The following is a 22,167-nucleotide window of genomic DNA, read 5'->3' on the forward strand; positions in this document are numbered from 1 at the left end:
GCAAATTCATATTCCTATGCATGAAATTAAAAAGATGGAGGCTGGACAAATTTTTGTCGCACCCATTAAATATTTAAGTGGATATTGTACTTTGAATATTCTATATAATTTGGTATATTTCAACAGCTTTAAACTTCCGATAAACGCGTAAAAATCCGCAGTTTAATTATACCATTTGCATATTAATTAATTAGATCCATGCACGTTATGTAAATTTCGTATCATTCGGTAATATCTTTACACGACTGCAAAAATTCCATACTCTGAAAATGAAACGCCTAGAGCCTAATAAACAGAAAAGAACGCTTCATTGAGAAATAAGGCTGTGCACCAATACTTTTTGTAGCTACTATAGCTACCAAAGTGAGTATTGCTAACGCTTTGACAGATGGACAGGAAGAAGATAGAGCGAGAGTTCACAGTGGCGATCGAATCTTAAGCTTCAGGAGCTGCCACCAAGTACGCGGTTGCTATTAAAGCGACGCTCGAACGAAAATCACAGTACCGAAAACGCAATGCCTGACCGGTTCGTTTACCTTCCTCTCGATTATTCCTACTTCCCGTATTTTCGTGCTGTCCGAGGGACGAACTGGTGATTTTCTGCCAGTTACACTCTGCTTTTGACGAAGAGATCTCCGATGTACTCTCTTTCGGATGCATCCTCTTGTCGTCTCTCTTTTCTTCAACCTTTGAGCGAGATTTCAGGTTCGTTCTTGAGGATAGCGACAGACTCAAGTACGTCGCAAGCAGGTTCGATCATTGGCCGGCTAAACTCGAACTCTCTATAAATACTTTGAACAAAACAGGAGGCAGCACTTTCAAGCAAATTCGAACTTAAACGCGACAGATTTGAACCCTCTATGAATAGCTTGGGATACGAGAAAAGCACTCGCAAGTAAAATCGAATATTGGTCGAATACGGTCCCTTGAAATCGCTTTTCTTTGTTATCGTTGAAATCCATTATCGTAATTTTTTAGAAAATATTTTGCATCGAATACCATTCCGAAATAGTTGTAAACGCAAGTAATCAAATAAAATGCATACGATACATAGTGATTTTCTGACTCCCCTGACTAGATTAATACTTGTTAAAGTGTCGATTCGCTTCGATATCGAAGTACCTGTGAGTAGCTTTTCCGAAACTTGCTAGTACTTATTCTGAGGCGCGGAAACAGTTCGCAAAAAGAGAATATTTCGCAAGTACGACGAATGAACCACGTTATATCTTACGCGTAGCATCCAAAGTTTATGAGATGAATTTTGGCTTTGAATTATGTGATCCGATCGTATCGCTACGGAGGATCGCTATGATCGAATCGAAAAATGCGAAGGTGTTGCTTTGTTCGGATAGTTGTGCTTCTGCCGCAGCAGAATCTCTCGGCTAGATGTTAGTTGAAAATGTTGAGTATGATAAGTTGAGTCGCTTAGTGATTTTAATTCATGAGTTTGGTTAACCGGACGAGGGTTGATGGACGATGAGTTTGGAATATTGTTCGGTTGTCGGGTAATATGCTCAGCTATAAATTAGCTTGGTGTGGAATGGCGAGTAATGCTAGTTCAAGTGGTTTCGAAACATTTTAGTTGTAAATTGATTGTTGTCGAGTTGAAATTTACATCAAGATATTCGCTATGTACCTTTGTTATGACGAATATGATGATCGATATTTTAGATGGAACAGATTGTTTACGTAAACCAGTTAATTGCATTTTGAGCAAAATGTGCTGTCCCTACGTGCTTCGTAAAACTCACGAATTTGAAACAAGAAAAAACTGTTCTAAACTCCATGTTTTCAATTCCATGGAAATATTTTTAGTCAAAATGTACCAAAATAAGCAAGTAATTACTTCGTAATACGTAGGTAAATACTGCAAATCGATCACAAAATTACTGAAGTTATCGTTTATTGAAAACCGATACACGGTTTTTTATTCGTGTATTTATAATGTTTAAACTATGCGAGAGATATTTGAATTAATAAGCTTATATTTATATTTGAATATTCCTATAACCCTCTTAAACGTAGCACAAGTTCAAATTACAGATAATAGACGATAATGTTATTAAAAAAAATAAAAGATGATGCGCCAGGAATATCGAACATCGGACGTTTTTGAAAGTTGGACGTAAATTAGTTATCCTGTACGAGGAATAACTACTTCGATCGATCATGTATATTAAGAGAAGAATTAGGTGAAGCTGATAAGCTTTTAACAAGATTCCACGGTAACATAAAATATACCGGAAACGATCTTCGTCACCTTACAGGATCATCCTTTAATGAAACAAGCTGAAAAGTGCTGCCTTTAATAAAAACTAAATCCTATTTAACTTCGTTGCGAATTTATTATGACATGCTATTATCTCGCTACTAATTAAGCCTGTCTGACATCGTTCCTCCGGCGTATATCTTTTCTTATTTAATTAACCACTGGCCATCTTGAATTTACATTTTAGATGGCGATTTAGTTCGCGGGTTTCTTATCCAATTTATAATTCTATTAGCGTTCTTAAGGAATAGCCTGTCACATAATTTAATTTCGAGTAGTTAAAAGTTAGAACGTGTTTTCAAAACACGTTTATGGTAAATATATGTGTAAGTGACGAGTGAACTTTTTTTTAGTCACGTTATTAAATTATCAATTCTTTTACTGCAAATATATAAAAGGAGTTTTATATTTAAGGAACATCGATTCGTAAATCTTTGAAACGTACTAATCAATTCGAACGTAGCTAATATCGGAAGACTAAATTTAAAACTCTCCACGTGATTTATTCAATTTACTATTTTATTCTGTGGGTCACTTTTTCCCAAAAACGCTCCTTAATTACAGTTTTTCGATTATTCTTTATTTATCGAGCAAACTTCTGTCGTCTAGGATTCAAAATTACTTCAGCATCGAATGTCCACGTATCAGCAAACGGGAGATGATAGATTGACAATTTTGAGAAGGTCTCGAACTTGCATCTCACGGTCGAATGATCGATCGTCAATTACGAAAAGGACTACAAGTTGCAAACAGACGAGATCGATGACTCAAATGTCTTCGATGTACGATCGTGTGGTATTCAATATCGATTAACAATATCGATAAACGAAAACGCAGCAAAATGCTGAATCCGAAAACAGGCGAGAAACGTAATGGCGAACAAAAGGCTTCATCTTTAATGCTGAACAAAGATCTGGTGGATCAGAGCGTTTCCATGGCTGCAAATGTGACAAAAGTGGATTAAAACTCAACCTGGCTTGAACTCGATTAGGGTTCCGATCGAGTTTCCCGTGTACTACAAAACGGTGCAATGTCGGATTTCAGCGAAGACTAAGATGTCGACGAACCGAAGAAAAGTACGGTTAAAAAATTGACATTTTCTCGACGAATTTCCAACAAGTCGTATTTTATCCTTGTTCGATCGATTAATTCCAGAAAATCGAGAATCTATGAAAAATGTAATCGAAATGAAATTAAAAAAAGTAATCCAAATTAATATTAAATCAAATATAAAGTGAGCACGCTATTTATTAAGTTCATACATTTCCAACGACATTTTCAACGATGATTTTTGAGAACGGGGTCAGCTCTTCAGAAACAGGATGAAAACCAATTTGAAGTTTAAGTTCGAAATTAGCTCGGTTTTAGCCCGGCCCTATCCTCGCGTTAATAGAAACATGTTCGACGATATGCGAAACGGGCCAATCCGCCGGTCGCTTGTCCTGCTGCGCTGCGGTTACGTTCTTCTCTTCTACTCGCGAAAACGGCCATCGTTTCGCTTAAATTGCTTACGTTCTCTCGGGGATTGTTATTAAGCTATTAACTTTTAATTGTCTCCGCGGCGGTTGACTCTTCACCGCGACCGTACGACGTTCATTTTTCGTTCGTCCAACTTCCACGTGTTTAACGATCGATCGTTTTGACTTGAGTCGAACGATCTGGCAAAATTGATGAACGCTCGGATGCAAATTATAAATTGCTCGAGTGGAAGCTATGCTTTGTCGTTGTGTCAAGCAATCGAACGTTTCGTGACCTGTATGAAAGACTCTCTGGGTTAATTTATAAAGCGAAGAATGTTCATGATCTACAGGTGTAGACGTAAATGAAAAGCTGGTACACGTAGTGGTTTCTACTAAATACGAAACGAACATTTTTCTTTCTTCCTGTGTTCGTACAGAAGTAACTTTAAACACGTATTTGTCATGTTTCAATAAAATTACGCTATCTGATAAGATAGAATAGTGTTGAGGTTGGCTGATAGAAGAACGAGTGGATGAATTTGTAATAGAAAAATATATTGAACTAAATAGAGATATAAGTATAAGTATAAGCTGATGCTGATCCAGATCCTTACTCTTTTAGTGTTACAAAACAATGGAATCGATAGGGAGCACGTTCGTATATTTATAGCAAAAGGACATTACCAAAAAAAAGTTAATCTTATAGCTTTAACTAGAGATTACAAGGAACACAAATAGAAATCTGTTTATTAATTCCTTCGTTTTTAGACCTTGCAACCCAAAACATAATGTATATTCAAGGGCACAATAATATTGACCTCTCCTTATTCAGAATATTTTTGTTTCATTAAATTCTATTTTCTGCGTAATAGCGGTCTCCAAAAAGGTCGCGGTTCTACATAAATAAAGATGTAAAGTTTTTCTCGAAGTAGTTACTTCGACAAATGGAATAGAAATTACATACTTCTCTTATTTTCAAATGTTTTAATTAATTAATTTACAGGGAAAAGATATAATGGATGGACTGGATGATTTTTAAAATTTTTGCGTTGGTCACGCAAGAAGCATTTCCATTACGAAATATGTGATAGAATTTTCGTTCGACATTTAAATTCTTATATTTGTCAGTCTTAGTTGCTGCTTAAAACGCCAGCTTTCAAGTTGCGCGCATAGTTAGCCAATTCCAAAAAGACGAATCCAATTATCTCGAACATCAAACAGCGGATCAGTTCGGTTCAAGTTTGAAATCTCGTTTAGACACTGCTCAAGGTCTAGTTTGGATACTATAGAAGGTTCAGATGGTGTCTCGGTCGAATGCGAAGCAAAAGTAAGCCTAGCTAAAACAATGCCCAACCGAAAGCAACTAACCGAAGCTTCTAATCAATTGCACGTTGTCTGTCAAAATTTCAAATTCAGCGCACGAGTTTCGATGTTCGTTAACGATGGAAAACCGACGATAGAATTACAATGTTCGTCGTTGCGATGTTTGATTGAACGAAATTGAAACCGATATGTAAAAATTCAACAATGCTACGAATTATTTGGGGAGGAATATCGATACCTAAACAGAATCAGAATGACGATGCTAATTTTTCAAATATTACTTTTCATTCAGTGTTTCTCAATTTTCTTTTTTATTGCGACTTTTTATAATAGTAAGATATAGCAATTTATATTTATTCGATATATATTGGTAACAAAATAAATAAATGCTAACAATCTTCAATCAAAAATAATCATAGCGTTCACTCAGACAACAGCTCGTCATCCTCTTGGGGTTGGTAATCGTTTTCGCGGTTTAGAAATTGAAAAAACCCGGATTTTTAATTGAAATATTTCGCTATAGAAATATTACAACAGAACGATCAATTACCTCAAGAACTAACACGATTTTAGAACTTCCGTAACACATAGTATCCCAATAATCTGAAACAGCTGCTTGGTGTTACACGCGTCAATCTCCAGCCCTGTCACGCTGCAAGTTGTAAGATTACCTTCGACAAGCGACAAAACCAGCGATCTCGAACGTAAACGAACGTCGATAATAAGCAATCTTAGTGTAACGAAGACGTTGCTTTATCACGAGATAAAACAAGAAGAGAGTTTACCTTGTTTAGAGCCAAATAGTGGAGTTGCAAAAACGCGACGTTATTAAAGTTATTACTCTTTTATCAGAAAATATACAAAAAATGTGGACTAACAGACATAAGAGAAATTCATTGCAGAAATCGAAGGTACGACGAAAAGATTTGTACAAGTTGAAAAGGACTAGTTTATCGTATTGACATAAAGTTCTTCGATTTCTTAAAATCTCACAGTAGTAACGAATGGGATATTTAATAATGATACTGTTGTAATACAATAATAAATATTACTATATTCATAATGAAATTGTAGGACCAGCACGAAAGAAGAAAAGTAGCAAAAGATTCTTTTCGTAATTGTAATACGAATTCGATGGAAATTGGGTTCGGCTAAAAAGAAATGACGAGTGAAGTGTAGCGTTAACACATTTTTGGTTTTTAATGGATTAAGAAACCGATTTCATCGTCGCACAGCATAATTCTAAGAAAGAAACGATTAGAGGTATCATATTTTCTTATAATTATTCGACGATTGGTTATTGCGATCTCTGCACGAATAGATACGCTTTTCTTTCATTTTTCTATTCGCACGATAGCGCTTCGATATCGACCAGTTACATATCTTTTTTCTTTTCCTTTTATCCTGTGTTTTTCGAGATCGACAAAGGGCTCGTTGTTCGATCAACAAGCGTTCGACACGCGGTCAAAGTGCTCATTGTAAAATTATTCGACGTGACCGGCGGCCATTCAGGATACCGCCCAGGGCGGTCGAATCGAAATTCAAAACTGAATTTTTACATGACCCGTTTCGAATAACGAACCATCTATTTCACCGTCACAATAGAGACCTCTTAATCGTATCGAGCCGCTTTCAAATTGCATACGATTGTCATCGACCGCTCTTGATCCGATCCTCGTACGATGACGTTTAAATTCACATAAATATTTCATTTAGTCTCGTTTATATCTACCGCGAGATAAATCGATCTTCCATTCTTCTTATTTCTGTCTTACGGATCCTATTCCCGTAAAAGCTTCTCAATTATGATTTTCCCTTCTATTTACCTTTCAAACGCTTCAAAATGTTCTCCAATCCGAGATTTTCATACGCGATACAAGTGTGTACCGAGGCAAAATATTGGCGAGACGATGTCGAAAGCTGCCATAAAAGCGAATCAACGACAGATATAACTGTCGTATTCCAGCCAAGGAAATGACACATTGCGGCGTATAACGTGGCGATAAATAACAGTGCCAAATGAAGGGCCACTGGCTGGCGAAAGAAATGCCATATGGCAGCACTTGCGGTTCCAAAGAGTTAAGGTCACCGTAACCGCATGCTTAACAGATGTTACGCGCTTCCTGCGATTCTTTTCGCCGATCTGCTTCTTATATTCGCCGTTTCCAACTGTCCTTTGCTATTAAAGACCGCGACTATTTCTCCTCTTATCCCCTCGCCACGTTGCGTTTTTCGACGGATGAATCGAATATTAAATTCGACGTTTTACTCGAAAATTGATATATTCGGCTTGTGACGTCGATGTTAAGACAATTGTGTTGTACGAAGAATTGTCGAAGGTTATTAATAGTCCGTGGATATTCTAAACTCGCATTTTTGTAAATATAATTTCAAAATGAAACAGGTAGAAGAATGTTTTATCCATCAAATGCATTGCGAAGAGTACTGATACATTCAATATTATATTTCTGCATATTACGTGCATTCTGTGGATTCTGGTATCTTCAAATTTCCCATAAATGCATAGAAATCCGCAGTTTAGTTATTAGCAAATTACTGCTTTAAATATGTTCAGAATTTTGAATCGTAATTGCCGAAATAATCCTATAGGAGCACTAAGTTTACACTTAGAATTTATATTAAAATAGTTGTATATTTATTTGATAAACGATTTCACAGATATTCGTCGATACACACTTGCACGCGTCTCACCTTTTTCCATGCCAGGCTGTTAACAGGACAGTTACATTCATCTGTTTTTCGACGCCGTGTACACACATACTTCCACGCACTTATATTCACATACACGTATCACTACTACGCAGTCAATCTAGTCTAGCACATAAAATTATACATATCTCAACAAAATATTCAAATGCTGGGAAAAAAGTAATATAAATGTTACTGTCTTCGATGAATAATAAAGGCACTTTTATATAAAAATTCAGATGCTTCAATAGCATAAAAATTCGGATGCATTGAATTCTTGTATCGCTAAATACCTTGATAAATACGAACAATTCGTATAATGTATCATTTTCTGTGTTCTCATTTTTGGAAGAAATATTCCGGTTTCAGTTTTCCGCTGAATGCCGCAAATATCCTGAAATCATTCGCGTCATGCAAACACGCACGCGTACATAAAATCGGGATAGTATAACAAAGTAAACAAAAATCACTTTATATCGCAGGGAAAGCCGCAAATATTCATATTGTAAAAAACGTAGCGTGCAAATGCCATGAAATTTCGATTAAAAATCTAGATTAAGCAAACAGAGCCATAAATGAAATTCCTTCTTTTTGGGGAGAAAAAAATTGATTACTTCCCGCGTAAATGAGAATGCAAAAATGAAAGAGCGCGCATTTGAGAGATCGACCGGTGTCTGCTTCTCCCCTGTACGCGGCCGAGATTAACGCGACGACAGGAGATGCAGCGAGAAGACGCGTGAAGTTAGACGCGTTGCTGTCTCCATACGGTCTCTCTGTATTTCTTAAAAGCACATCGTGGTAATTGGAAACCGTCGTAAATGTTTTCTTTTCGTTACCTTCAGCACGGTAGTCCGACCGGCCGTCTTTTTAATTCCCGAGAGACGATACAGGACACGAAGTGCGGATATGTGCGACCTACGAACACCAATCTACGACGACGTATACATATACGATGGAACTTTACAATTTTTAATAAATCCACTATCCGGTTTACCATCGTTTCAATTCGGTTAAAAAAAAAGTTTCCACTCTCTTTCCACTTTCTATCAGAGTAAATGAATATTTTCTTCGAAAGTGACTTTCCTCGAGTTTCTCGATTACATTTTTATCAAACGTATGCGATTCATTATATTCATACAGGTAGCAGAAATATCGATAAGTATTATACAATTTTTCTACATTTTTGGGAAGCTTAGAACCAATTATTATTCGTCGTTTCATTTACAACGCAATGTAACGCGGATAGCTGTAAAAGACGAAACAAAGCTCGATCTGGATTCTGCTCTTTTATTTATATTCATAAAAATATAAATTTCTATAAACATTCGCGGTCTGGTCATAGCGCTCTCGAAAAGAGACAAAACACACGCAACTGAAAACAATTCCTTTCGAGCTGGTTACCATAAAAAAATCCTTACTGCGGTCGGTCTATCGTTTTATCTGGTTTCCGTGTAAAAGAATCACCGGAATTTCTTCGACCAATAGCCCGGGATCGGAATCGGTTTCTTCGCGTACGGCTGCGTTCAAAGGATTCCCAGCTGCTTTCTCATTCAACAACGGTCTCGATACTCGGACCGTGTTTCACAAGAGAAAAAAAAACACCGTTGACACAGAATCCTCTTAATCTCGGTCGGAAGAACTAACACGGGGAAAAAGAGCTCGATGAAAATTCAGCGAATCAAACGAAATTATAGAATCGCAGTTTTATTTACTCGAGCTTAACCAGTGCGGTGAAGAGGTTACCGATATCGTCGACCGCGGAGAAATGTTACTCGGTTTTCTCGTTGTTAAGTGAATTTCATGAACGTGCATACGATATGAGGTACGATGGAAAGCCAATATTTCAACGAACCGTGCATGCGGACGCGTGCGTTCTCGCCGCGTAAAACACAGTACTAGAAAAATATGGGTTTCAGCAGATTAAAACCAACATCGTCGAACCGTTCTATATGTACTATCCGCCGTGAAATCGTTCGTAGGATTGGATAGAGAAAGAAGAGCGAAGCGTACGAGTCTATATACGTTTAATCTGTACGCCTTTCATAGTGCATTTTTCCTTTTCTCGCCTTAGACGAGGGCGTTGAAAGCATTTCGAGCTAACCTTAAGCTCAGGCTAAATAGGGTCTCGCAACGATCAACGAGAATCGGTACGTATCGAGCTTTTGACAAATCATCGATAACGTTACAAGTTGTAGATGGTAAATAAAGCCGTATATCGGTTATGAGGATGGCAACGATCGAATTTACAAAGATATAAACGTAACTTTTCCAATTTTTCCTTCTGTTTCGTAGTTATCGAATGGATTACCTTTCGTGGAATTTTTAGGAACGTTAGAAGATTGGAAAGTGAGAGAGGAAGATGAGAGAAGTTCGCGTAATTAAATGTTAGCCTTCGGTCTCTTTTATTCGAAGAGAAGCATCGAAGGGAAGGGAGGCACGTTTAATGACGCAGAGAAATTAATGCAGGTATATCCCTCGTAATGCTTGATTCATTACTCGACTTACACTTTCTTCCTTGATTAAATAGACGATCAAGCTTTCTCGAGTTAATTTTGAATGATTTCCTCGAAGGAGGTAATTTCGAATTACGTTTCGTTCTCGGGCGAACGTAATTATTGCGATATTACTCGTTCGCGCGCCGCTATCGTTTCTTCAATTTCGACAAATTGAAAAGAGGATCGACAAAGAACCATTCTCCGCGTTATAAAATACCCAGCGAGTTGGTAAAAAGATTCCCCGATGGAAATTCAAAGCGTTATCTTCTCCGATACGCGAGCAATATCGCGAAAATGCAGGAAATCGCTCGCGAAAAACGTTGCGTCGCGAAGTGGAAATTTTGTCACCACCCACCGTTGCGTAGGTATCTCTTTACACGTATCATGTTTGCCGTCAATCAAGGCGTGTCCATGCGGAAACGACGCAAAAGCTTCGACAGCCACCCCATGTCGAAAAAAAAAGAATACGTCGAAAAAAGGAGGACGCACTTCGAAGGTTGAATTTCTTTGAAATTTCATGCGGCTTCGAGTTTGTTAATTGTCCACGATTGCACGCCGCTTCATAATTGTCAGCGATAATCAATTTACGCGCGTCTGCATTAAATCCGCGCAATTAAGCGGCACAGAAGCGAATGGTAATACGTGCATCGGTCGTTAATTAACGAATATTATAAAGGCAACAACGAAATTTCTGTCACGTTAATATGTTTACGGTGGTAAACGTGCGCCGATAGCAGGATAAAGAGAGATTTTTCATTTTCAATGTGTCAAAAGTGGAAGAAATATCGCGCTCGGTTTACGCATGCTAATCATCAACGATTTCACGAGCGTAGGATAATTTGTACGCCTCGCGAAAATCTAACTCCTTCGCTTCCTTCAAAACTTCGTTCTGACGTACCAGAACTTGCTACGCTTGTTACTTGTGTATTCTTATCTTTAGCATTTTTTTTTCAAATTCGAATCTAAAAGAAAGTTTTAATTCAAGCTCGTATTCGTCAATTTTGCCAAACGAGTTTCCAAGACTTCATTTTTCTACTCGATAACCTTAGTGTTCCAAAGTCTTCGCATATTTTTATTAGCAGTTTGCGTTCCCATTTTCTATCATTTTCTTAATTTTAAATTAAAAGGCGAACGTCACTTCAAATTCTAATTTCGAATCTATATTGCACTAACATACCTTCAACATTTTCACGGAGACTTCGGAAAGCAACGAGATGTAAAAATAAGAAATATCATGCACGACTCGTTAACAACTGACTCGAAACAACGAAGCAGCTTTCGAAAAGAGGAAAAAATGTCACGTTTCCGGATATTTAAAAGGATGAACCGTACATCCTCTCGTTGTTACCTTTTAAAATCCGTGTTGCTGTTGTCGCGTATACGCCGGAAAATCCCATGGAAAAACAGTTCGGAAACGGTCTGTGGCATGAGCCTTCCGCGAGACATTATCTTTCAGCAAACATAATCGTTTCATATATCTGCGCGGCACATTCAAAATGTCTTTGTGCCCGTGTGCTCGCCGAAAGACTTGGCTAGAAGCAGCGGCGTTTGCTTGTGGCGGTGATAAATTATGAACTCGTCCAATATCTTTCCTCTTTCCGACTTAGTAGCTTTTGAAATATACCACGGTAACGTATTTCTTCTACCAGCGGGCTCTCGTACAGGGCGTTTCACTTAACTTCACCGTCTCCGCTCGAGAGACCGACCGGGGAACGATGATCCCCTTTTCGAGAGGCAAATATTGACGTCCAAGCCCTTCTTTCTTCCTCTGTTTTTCCTTTTCTCGCTGTTCCCTCTTTTTCTACTTCTTCTTCTTCTTCTTCTCCTTTTTTTTTTTTTTTTTAGGAAATAAAGGGGAAGGTTGAAGTAGTTCGTTAATTCGGTGTCGGGGTCGATGTTTAATGGGCTAGATACCACGTAACCTTGTGGGTTTCTTTTTACCGTCCACGGAGGAACGTAGAGGTAGCCCGAATTACGCTGCGATATTTAATTACTTCTTTTAAAAGCACATCTACGTACGAAACTACGCATTGTTAAGCACAGAAATGTTTCATATAAATACTACAAATTGCAACGTATGGTACACTGAGCAATAAAATATATAAATATTCTGTTCCAGTTTTTATAGGTGTTCTCTGTTTCCCTGGAGAGGAGAGCAATAAAACTCGTCCCAAACAATGTTACTGTATTGTTGAAAAAGTCATTGCTAATAAAAGTATAATTTACGTTGGATTACACTTCATTTTTATCGTTACATTATCTTAGACAAGGGAAGAAAGAAAAAGTAATCGTACAGCCATAAACAAAAACCCAATAAGATGCGAAGCGTTACATTGTTTGTTGTTAATTTAGTTGTTTTAATTTACACGTTCGACTCATGTATGCTCGAATATTCGTTGTAACGAACTGCGTACAAACACGTACGATCATCGATACGTAAAAATTCAAGAAAATATAAGATCAGTGATTTGAGATTCAGCCACGACGTTTCTGTTTCTGCGAGCGATGCTCGGAGTGAGCGAAGACACTGGAAACGATCATGGTGTGTGAAAGAGCCTGTACGTGGAGGTCATGGCAGGCGATGGAATACTTTGCAGTGCCGTAAATATAAGCATTGAAGAATGAAAGCAGAGAACGCGGCTTTCGTCGCGTTTCGAAGGACGCGATGTTTGCATTAGCTTGTTCGCCGTGATGCACATCCGTTCTGGCTTGTTTGACTGAACGCGCGTTGTATAGTTGCTTTGTGATGTCACGAGTCTTGCGCTATCGTTGTAAAAATGGAGCACGCGGCTTTCTTACATGTCGTAATATCGCGCAACGCCACGCTGATTACTATACCGAAACTTTCCTGCTTTCATGGGTTCTCAAGAAAATTCGTGCATAAAGATTTCTAGAAAGTAGGAAAAAATATCGCAATGTTACATTCGTTAGGTAATCTTTTATTTTTTTATCTTGTCCTCTAAAATATCCTACTTTTGCAAAGAAAAAAAATAACATTGAATTCTTATTGCGACAAGGAAGAATTAACGTATATGATATTTGTAAAGAATTTTGATAGGAAACATATTGTTCATATGCGAAATAAATTTCACGGTAAAATGTCACATTTACGATATTTCTAATAATCAGATTGAAATTGTAACAAATGTTGTATGTATTTGTCGAATTACGTAAATTATCTTTAATAAAAATTCTTGAATATATCGACGTTAATGGGTGTGAATTCAACATTAACATGGTGATAAAGAACAGGAGAATTTAGTATCATTGGTAATAGAATTTTTCCAATAATTTCAATGTAAATAAGCATATTATTTTATTGCATTTTTAAAAGAATTCGAATGACCAGATATTAAATAATCCGCGAACCATTATAAAGTAAAGTACTTGCGGGAAATTGCGACAAAAACTTTCACGTGATATCCGCTTGAATTACAGTTCAGAGATCCTTTGCCACTTTAATATTCCGCACTGTGACGTATTCCTTTCGAATGGAATTAATTTCGCGTTCAATTCCCTGAAACATCTGCATCGAAACGGTGAAATAATGTTCGCTGAGAAATGAGAAAGATTTCTTCAGAGGAAACGAATGCCAATGAATTATTTTCTCTAGCTAGATGAAAATCTTGTTTATAAAAACAGTTACATTTCTATCGTACACGAGGAAAATTCATACTTCGTTTACTCGCTGTTCGTTATGGAACTTTTAAAAGGATACGATAGCAAAATGTTCGTTCTCTAATGTAATTTCCGTATACCAGCATACATAATACACAATTTACTTATTTCAAAATCGCGTGGTATATCGATAGGAATTAATTACGAAGGTATTCACCATCATTCGAATCATTGTTTCGATCATTTTTCGGTACTTGTTATACATTTCATGCATAGGTGAATTCTCATTTGAGCCAAACAACATTTCGATAAATATAAATTGCGACTAAAAAATTAATTTCTCGAGTTAATTTTGTCGTTTGACCAAGCACGCTTGTATAGATTTTTACAGACTATCTTCCGACTCAATGAACCAACTCTTTCTCTATTCATTCATTGGCTATTTTCAAATTCATTGCAATACATGCTGCATGAGCTTCCGTCACGATCCGTCAAAATATTTCCTGTTAAAGAAATTTTATTCCAGGTCTATTTCTTATTCATCGAAGTTCCAAATTTACCCGAATATTACATCCGACTCGACAATTCTGACCCTTTAACGATACAAAAATAATCTTCGTCCGGTGAAAACATAAACCGCATAAAGATTCGCAATACCGTTTAGATAGAGCGTTACCAGGCTTGGATAAGAACGATTTTCATTTAATTTAATAAGACCGTCTAAGCTTGGTCACGTAGAAAGACTTCAACGTAACGTTCTTCGCGCCTTTTATTACTGCTATTATTCATAATGCCGGCTCTTTAATTAATGCGCTCTTTTTTCCGTCCCACGACCGGTCACTAACAAGGAAAGTTCCATAACGCTGGTCCGCGATTTAAGGAACGCACGATGTTCCATATAGCCGCTTGAAAATGATGAATGCCCCCTTTTCTCTCGCCGTACTATTTTCCTTTTATGCCCTACCTTTTTGTTCCGCTTTTTTTTTCAAGCTTCTTTCTTTTCTCTCTCCTCCTTTTCCTCTTCTTTTTCTGCGTTCTTTTTTAGATTGCAGTATAAGAGATAAGCTCTTGGATTTACGCAATTTTAAGAATCAGAACAGAGCCAGAATGTCAAGCCAAACAACTGTTGCACTTTATAAATCGTTCGATTTCGTTTTGAGTAAAGTGAGCAGCGTGTTCGAAACGTGTGAGATTTAAGGGGCGGATGGTAATGATGGAAACCTACGTAATTACAACGTACGCGATTTTTCACGTTTTCTCTTTCAATTTCAACGTTAATTAAATTTCTAATTATTCGAATATATTCCTCTCGAATTATTTCTTAATCGAAGTTCGCAATTTGAAGAACTTTATATCATATTTATTTGTGCGTACATGTTGTGAAAAAATGTTTTTTTCCCAATAAAGAAATATGTCAAGACACTTTTGTTATTCTTTATGAAAAATAAAGAAGGAAATGTACATATGAAAATTCTTGTCCGATTATAAGTGCAAACTCACCTATTTATAGCATAAATTTAGAATAGCCCCTTTTATTTTTTATCTTCCATTTTTCCTCTACACAGCTAGTTGTAAGAAGTTTGTTGCATCTTACCTGGAAAAAAATAAAACAGATTATAAAGTAACAGTTTCCGATAGATCGTTCGATCACTGTATTAGCTGTCAATTTTATAATTTAAATACAAACCGATGAACATTATTCAACTGTTTTCTCCCCTAATTGTTGATAACGGTTGATTGCAATTTGTCCAAATCCAATTAAGTATCGGTTTACATTCATTAACACGGGATAACACATAGTAGTAAAACTAAATAATTCTGTGGTTTTGCATTGGGAATTTTAGCAGCGATCATTAACACTAATTGATATTTCTGCGTTATCAATTATTGATCCTGATTAATTGCACTCGGTAATTGATCTCGAACAATTTGTTATCAATCCTAATACCAAATTCTGTGTCTAAATTTTACACTTAAATAATCAAATTATGTGTTGTAAACACAAATTCCTCAAATTATATACCGCAAAACGACACTGATATGGGTCCAATGTATGTACTAAAATATATATAAAAATTCTCACGATCCTAGTCACAATTCTGACAGTCGTAACGTTCGCAAAGAATACAGAAAATATTTAACAAATAATTCAACGTTCGTCGTAAGAAACTACTAACAAGAAAAATAATCTTACGAGCCATTTTTTATTAATACCGACATAAAAGCCAGAAAATGACCACGTTCGATACAAAGAACCGAGCACCCACACTACTGAAAGCGCGAGGAAACTGTTAGCCGCATCCTTATCTCGAGACTTCGAGGGTCGACGATTTACTATGGACCGCAAACATTTCGTTCAGATATAGGGATTCACCTAACTGGTCGTAAAAAATCCATTTGGCTTTGAACCTGAGAGGAACAGCACATAGAACTTTAGAATCGCTTCTACTTCTCGTTCTCGCTTACGAAGTCCAAAGATCGTGACGAATAAACCGAATACAGCGCCGAATGAAAAATCGAAAACTCGTTAATCCAGGGTAATTAATTGATTTTTAGCACAGACAAATGAGATTTTAGCGATCACCGGGCTGGGTTATATCGGCGCATGACTGAACCCCCATAAATACAGGCATTCCGATTTATCCGCAAATAGATCTCCGCAGCCGGATTAAACCACCCTCTCCGCTGTAACGCGGGACGACGTTTCGTTTGCTTTTTATTCGTTGCATCCCCGTTGTCGAACAACGAGCATTGCCAGAATGCTGAGTATTCCTGCGAAACGTCCTTTAAATATCGATCCTTTACGTAAATCATTCCCGTGATTGATCGTTACCATCTTGGAGATTTTGTCAAATTTATGGACAATGTTTGTATGGGCTAAGTTCAATTATTTATTAGAAAATATAAATTCTAGCTGGAAATGGGAAAAGAAACTTCAACGTTTAATATAATTATTGTAATAAAGCCGGATGTTTGAGACGTTTCGGTGCAGGAGGAGGTCCAGAGTTTAATTTGACAAGGTAATCGAGTTTATAGTTTCGTAGTCGCAAGTTCACAATTTTATACTTTTATACTTAGTAATTCGAAGTTTACGAATTGGAAATTTCAGTTTCTTAATTTCACATTTCATAATTCCCAATCCACAATGCCAAAGATAGTATTTATTGCGTTAGAAGGTTGTCGATGCAGTAACATTCCATTTACTTGTACCCATGGGAATTAAATAGAATAAAAGTTGATCAAGTTTCCTTCCTACCTTTGCTTTCTCACCCTAATGACCAAGTCATTCAATTCGCGTTCAAATAAGCAGATTCAGCTACTGACAACGAGAGTTACTTTAATCCACTAAAATGTCATTTTAATGAACGAAATTTCGATTAAATAAAATTCCATTGAAATTTCTATAAAAATATGCAAACGCGGTACAGCCTACATACACGATTAATTCTTTGGATGTATAGGTCTAGTTGAACATTTCAGATCCCTTAATGCCAATGGAAATCGAACTACAGGATCTGTTCTAACGAAGAATACGTGACGACGATACGTACGATAATTTCGGCAGAGTTTAAATAAGAATTAGGTCGAGGAGGGTCCCTACAGAACGTAATCCATGGGCGCGTTTTCTATTTGCAGTTTAGCATTAAAGGCGAGGATGAAGCGTTTGAAACGTCTGCGTTTAAAGGTGAAATGTTACCGGTCGAAATGGTCAAGCGTGGAATGAGAAAGCGTATCCAATGGGAGGAATTTCGCGTTCGGGGATTAGAAATATTCGTGGACGTTGAGGAATGTTAAGGGAGTTGGAGGAAGGGAGAGTTTAAAGGGCTGCTAGTAAGTGGGTCACGTTTATACGATAGAAATCGATCATTCTGATACCAGTGGCTGACAGTCGAGCGTTGTTTAGTCCAAGTCCCCACAGTCATTTCCTTAATTACTATTCTCTCGATGTGACTTGTGTAATCGAAGGTGACTAGCATTACTTCGTCACAAGTGGAATTCGAAGCAATCGAACTGGCGATCTTTGCCCACGTCAGAATTTCACATTGCGTTGCAATTACCTCGGTGCTCCTCTTGATATACCAGTAATGGTGATAAATAGTTTTCGCTAAGTAATTTAAATACCTTCTCGGCAAGATGTTTCATTTTGGTTTATCGGTAGACCATGGATTTTTATGCAAATTCGTATAATGATATAATTAATATCGTTCAGGTGTTGACTGATAGAGGAACGAGTGGATGAATTTGTAATAGGAAAATATATTGAAATAAGCAAAGGTATAAGTATAGCGTATGCTGATGCAGATTCTCATTCTTACAGTGTTACGATACAATAGAAAGAAGTGCTATGATAGGCAGCACGTTCATATATTTATAGCAAAGGACATTACCAAAAAGTTAACCTCGTAGTTCTCTAACTGAAGGTTACAAGAAACAGCAACAGAGATCTACTTATAGCTCTTTTGTTTCTAGACCTTGTAATCCAAAAGAAAATTTACATTCAAGGCCATAATGATACGAACCTCTCCTTATTTAGAATATTTTTGTTTCACTAATTTCTCTTCGTAACAGCGGTCTCCAGGTCATGGATATACAAAAGAAAAGGTGTAGAATTTTTTTTGAAGTAATTACTTCAATAAATATGATTTATTATTAAGATCATAGACAATTAATTTAGTTACTAGATACTAAAATAAATACCATATCTTGTTTTCATTGTGTAAAATAAAATTCATCAATACGAAACTGCACAAAATTATTCTGTTTCGAAGAAGCAATGCTACCTACTTAAGTTCAGCTTCTTCTAAATGAAGTTTCAGCAATTTAAATCGCTATAGAATACGAACAGACATTTTCCAGATAATATGCCATCGTTTTACAAGAACCGTTTCTGCAGACGTAAGACGGAAGAGAGCTTAAGCGTATCTGTCACTGTATCGCTTGAAGAGGAAGGGAGAGAGAGAGAGAGAGAGAAAAAAAAAGGGAAGAAGTCAAGACTTCAAGTTAAATTTCCGCATTATATAGGAAGAACGAGTTTCTGTACTTTATGCTTCGGGCAAGGAAGACAAAAAGAATCATTGAAACGTTCTTGGTTCCCATCCAATGCCTTATTACACTTGTCAGGTTGCTCGTCTTGACAAGGCTGGGTTAGGTCTTGACAGGCGCACCAAGGAACATTCTTTCCTCTAAATATAGGAATTTTACTCGTTTCATGTGCCCGTATCCTCTCATACTTCGTGTTTCATTTTTCTTTATTAAAATTTTATGTCCTCTGTCACATTTGCGTACGAAGATGTATTCGTCCCGAAGTTAACATGCGATTTTCATCAATTACGTATTTCTTAACTTCATCTTATAGAAAACTCTTCGAGAGTTCCAACTGTCTCTTTACACTCGTAATACGGTGATTTTTATATTATCAATACCGTTCAGATCTTAGAAATAAAATTCTTAATTAGAAGATAGTTTAAAATTAGTTTCAGCTGGAACTATCAAAATTGTTTAAAAGCATTTCTTCGTTTACAGTCTACTACACGAGTACTTATTTTCAATCACTTTATAAACTCTTTCTCATCAGAGTATATACAGGAAATTGCACGCGTAGCTATTACAAATCAGCCATCTTTTCTCAGATAGAATTCAAGAAAGAATTTGGAAAAAGAAGATAAATGTTTGAAACAATTAAGATTAAAATATTTCGAAAATTAATTACTTTTTGATCAATTTCCTTCTATACTCTTTGACACAGACCCCCAAAAAAAGGGCTCGTCATTTCCCCTACGTAGAAAGAAAATGAAAATATACATTTCCATCTGAAAGCAAGTGCAATCGTTAAATGCACGTGTGCCGTTGCACTCGCGAAAGTAGCTAGAGCCGTAAACAGGGATACTACGCGAGCCATTCATCTTCTTCTTGCAACAATTTCTTCCAATAGCACTCAGGAAAGAGCAACAACTTGAAACTGTTACTATCCTCTATTATATACATACATACCATCTTATATATTACATATATAGCGCACGAAGATAGAAAAAAGTTTTATGAAGAAGAAGCGGCAAAGTATGAAACAGCACTCTGTCTCTGGTCTTCATTCCAATATTTTCAAGCAACTAAAAAGCTCGTGACCACTTCTCCTTCTCGAGCATGTAGCCTAAACACAGGGATCTTCTTTCTTCGTCCTGGGACTCGCAACTTCGCGCTGAACTGGACGTTCTCAGTTTGACGCCCTATAGCGCGATAACAGGCAACGTTTTCGTCTCGCTGGCTCGACGTTCCAACGAAAAGACACGCGCAACTGGCGCGATAACGCGAAAATGTATCCGGTCGACCGACACGAATGACATCGATGTTCAACCAGCCTCGTGAAAAAACTTCCATTTGCAGTTACTTTCCCGTGACAACGAATTTCCCCATTGAGACTGGACCCCCATTTCCGGTAAAACGCGACGTTCGCACTTCCAAAGAGTCCCGGCGGAAGACGATAACAGACAGCATCTACTCAAGACATCGTGCTCGATCATTTCCATCGCCTATCGCGGTACTATGCCGAGAGCCAAACTTGCAGTACTAGTTTCTCGACTAATTAACATACGGATATACTCGAGCGAGTGAACACACCACCGTGTTCCTGAAATTCCGTTTGCGTTACTCATCGAAGTAATAACTGGCGGACCGGAAGCTAGCGATTCCAATCGCGTCTATTTACGATCCGCTAATAGTCTAGGAAATTCCGACCGATTGGTTCAGAGATGGCAAAGAGTCAATTTTTGAACCATTGTCGTTGATTTGTTAATTGAAATTATTCGGAGACGCGGGAAGCTGAGCGTACCACCTCGTGGCTTGGAGTTTTGGAAATATCGGAAAGGAACAGTTTTCTGTTATTTTGTAGTCGCTTGCGATTTCATTCGAAGAATTTTATTCGTTCCGCTTGAGGAGATCTAACGATTTTCTTGCTGTTACATTTACAGGAGAATTTATTGGCGCTGCGATATAAAATTTCGTTCGAACGATATTCGTTCAATTGCGTAAGAAGGAACAGGATTTATTCCAGACTTTTAAATACACTTCTCTTAGACGTAGGAAGCTGTGATGGATAAAGGCGCAGGCACAATTGAAAACTAAATTTAAAGATCGAGGAAATGGAGGTTGCAGATATCAAAAAGATTTCCTTAAGGATCGCGGAAAATCTCTCGTAATGAATCGAAAGACGAAAGTTCTTACAGAGATATTTTTGCCAAGATCACGAAAAGAGAAGTTTTCTCTTGCTGGAGTTTAATGAACCACGCAGCTATGATTCCATTTTACCTGAATAAGAATTTAGCTTTATAGACATATTTTTATTCGCATTATTTATTATACAATTTTTTCTAATTAGAAAACTACTTTATACGAGAGAAACATATTTTAAGGTTTTTTATTAGCTGTTTGTGCGCATATTAATACTTTCCTAGTTCGAAGTTTCCTTCTACATTTCGTGTAATTAAAAGTCTTTCCTCTCAACGCAAATTCTCAATGATTTTTTTCTTAATATCTGTCGTTTCAATACATTTTCCTGTTAATCAATGTTGGTCGTAAATATTTCATATATATGCAGACATATAATAATATGATCAATAATAAATTTATATATAAAATAATATAAGGAATTGTATACAAATAAATATTATGATGTTTTTTAAACAAAAAGTAAAGAATAAAATTTAATCTCCATATAATGCTTTTTTATGCAGGGCATTGATCTGAGCTATCGAATTTAGAATATATTTTAAAAGATACTCATTCTGTTTAGTTGGAAGTATTTCCATCAACGATTACGTTTTCCTCACTTCGCTTAGCCTACTCAAACAGGCGATTATAGGATCCTGAATTATACAATGTATAATGCGTGTTTGAAGTGCAACGAAGCTCTTAAGGGAAACAAGGGTCCGGCTCGGGTTGGCTTAATTTACGAGCATTCTCCAAGAATTTAATGTTTAAGATATCACTATTTACGCGAAGATAAAGTACCGCATAATTTATTCAGGAATTCCAACTAGTAAAATGTTAATATATCGATGAACATTTTAAATGAATCTACCTGGCTGACATAAACAGTTATCTATTATAGGGAAATAGATTACAATGTAATTAGTTGTTAAAAATAAAACAAACTGGAAATAATATGAAATTCAATGAAAATTCCTATAGAATAAATTATCGATTAATTAAATTTCTATTTATTATTCGACGAATTACATTACATATAAATGTAAAGGTTAAATTTATTTCCTTGTTAATCGTGCTTTAGCTAAGGTAT

The sequence above is a fragment of the Bombus vosnesenskii genome, unplaced genomic scaffold, assembly GCF_011952255.1.
Source record: "Bombus vosnesenskii isolate JDL3184/JDL3185 unplaced genomic scaffold, Bvos_JDL3184-5_v1.1 scf7180000013272, whole genome shotgun sequence".
Taxonomy (NCBI): Eukaryota; Metazoa; Arthropoda; class Insecta; order Hymenoptera; family Apidae; genus Bombus; species Bombus vosnesenskii.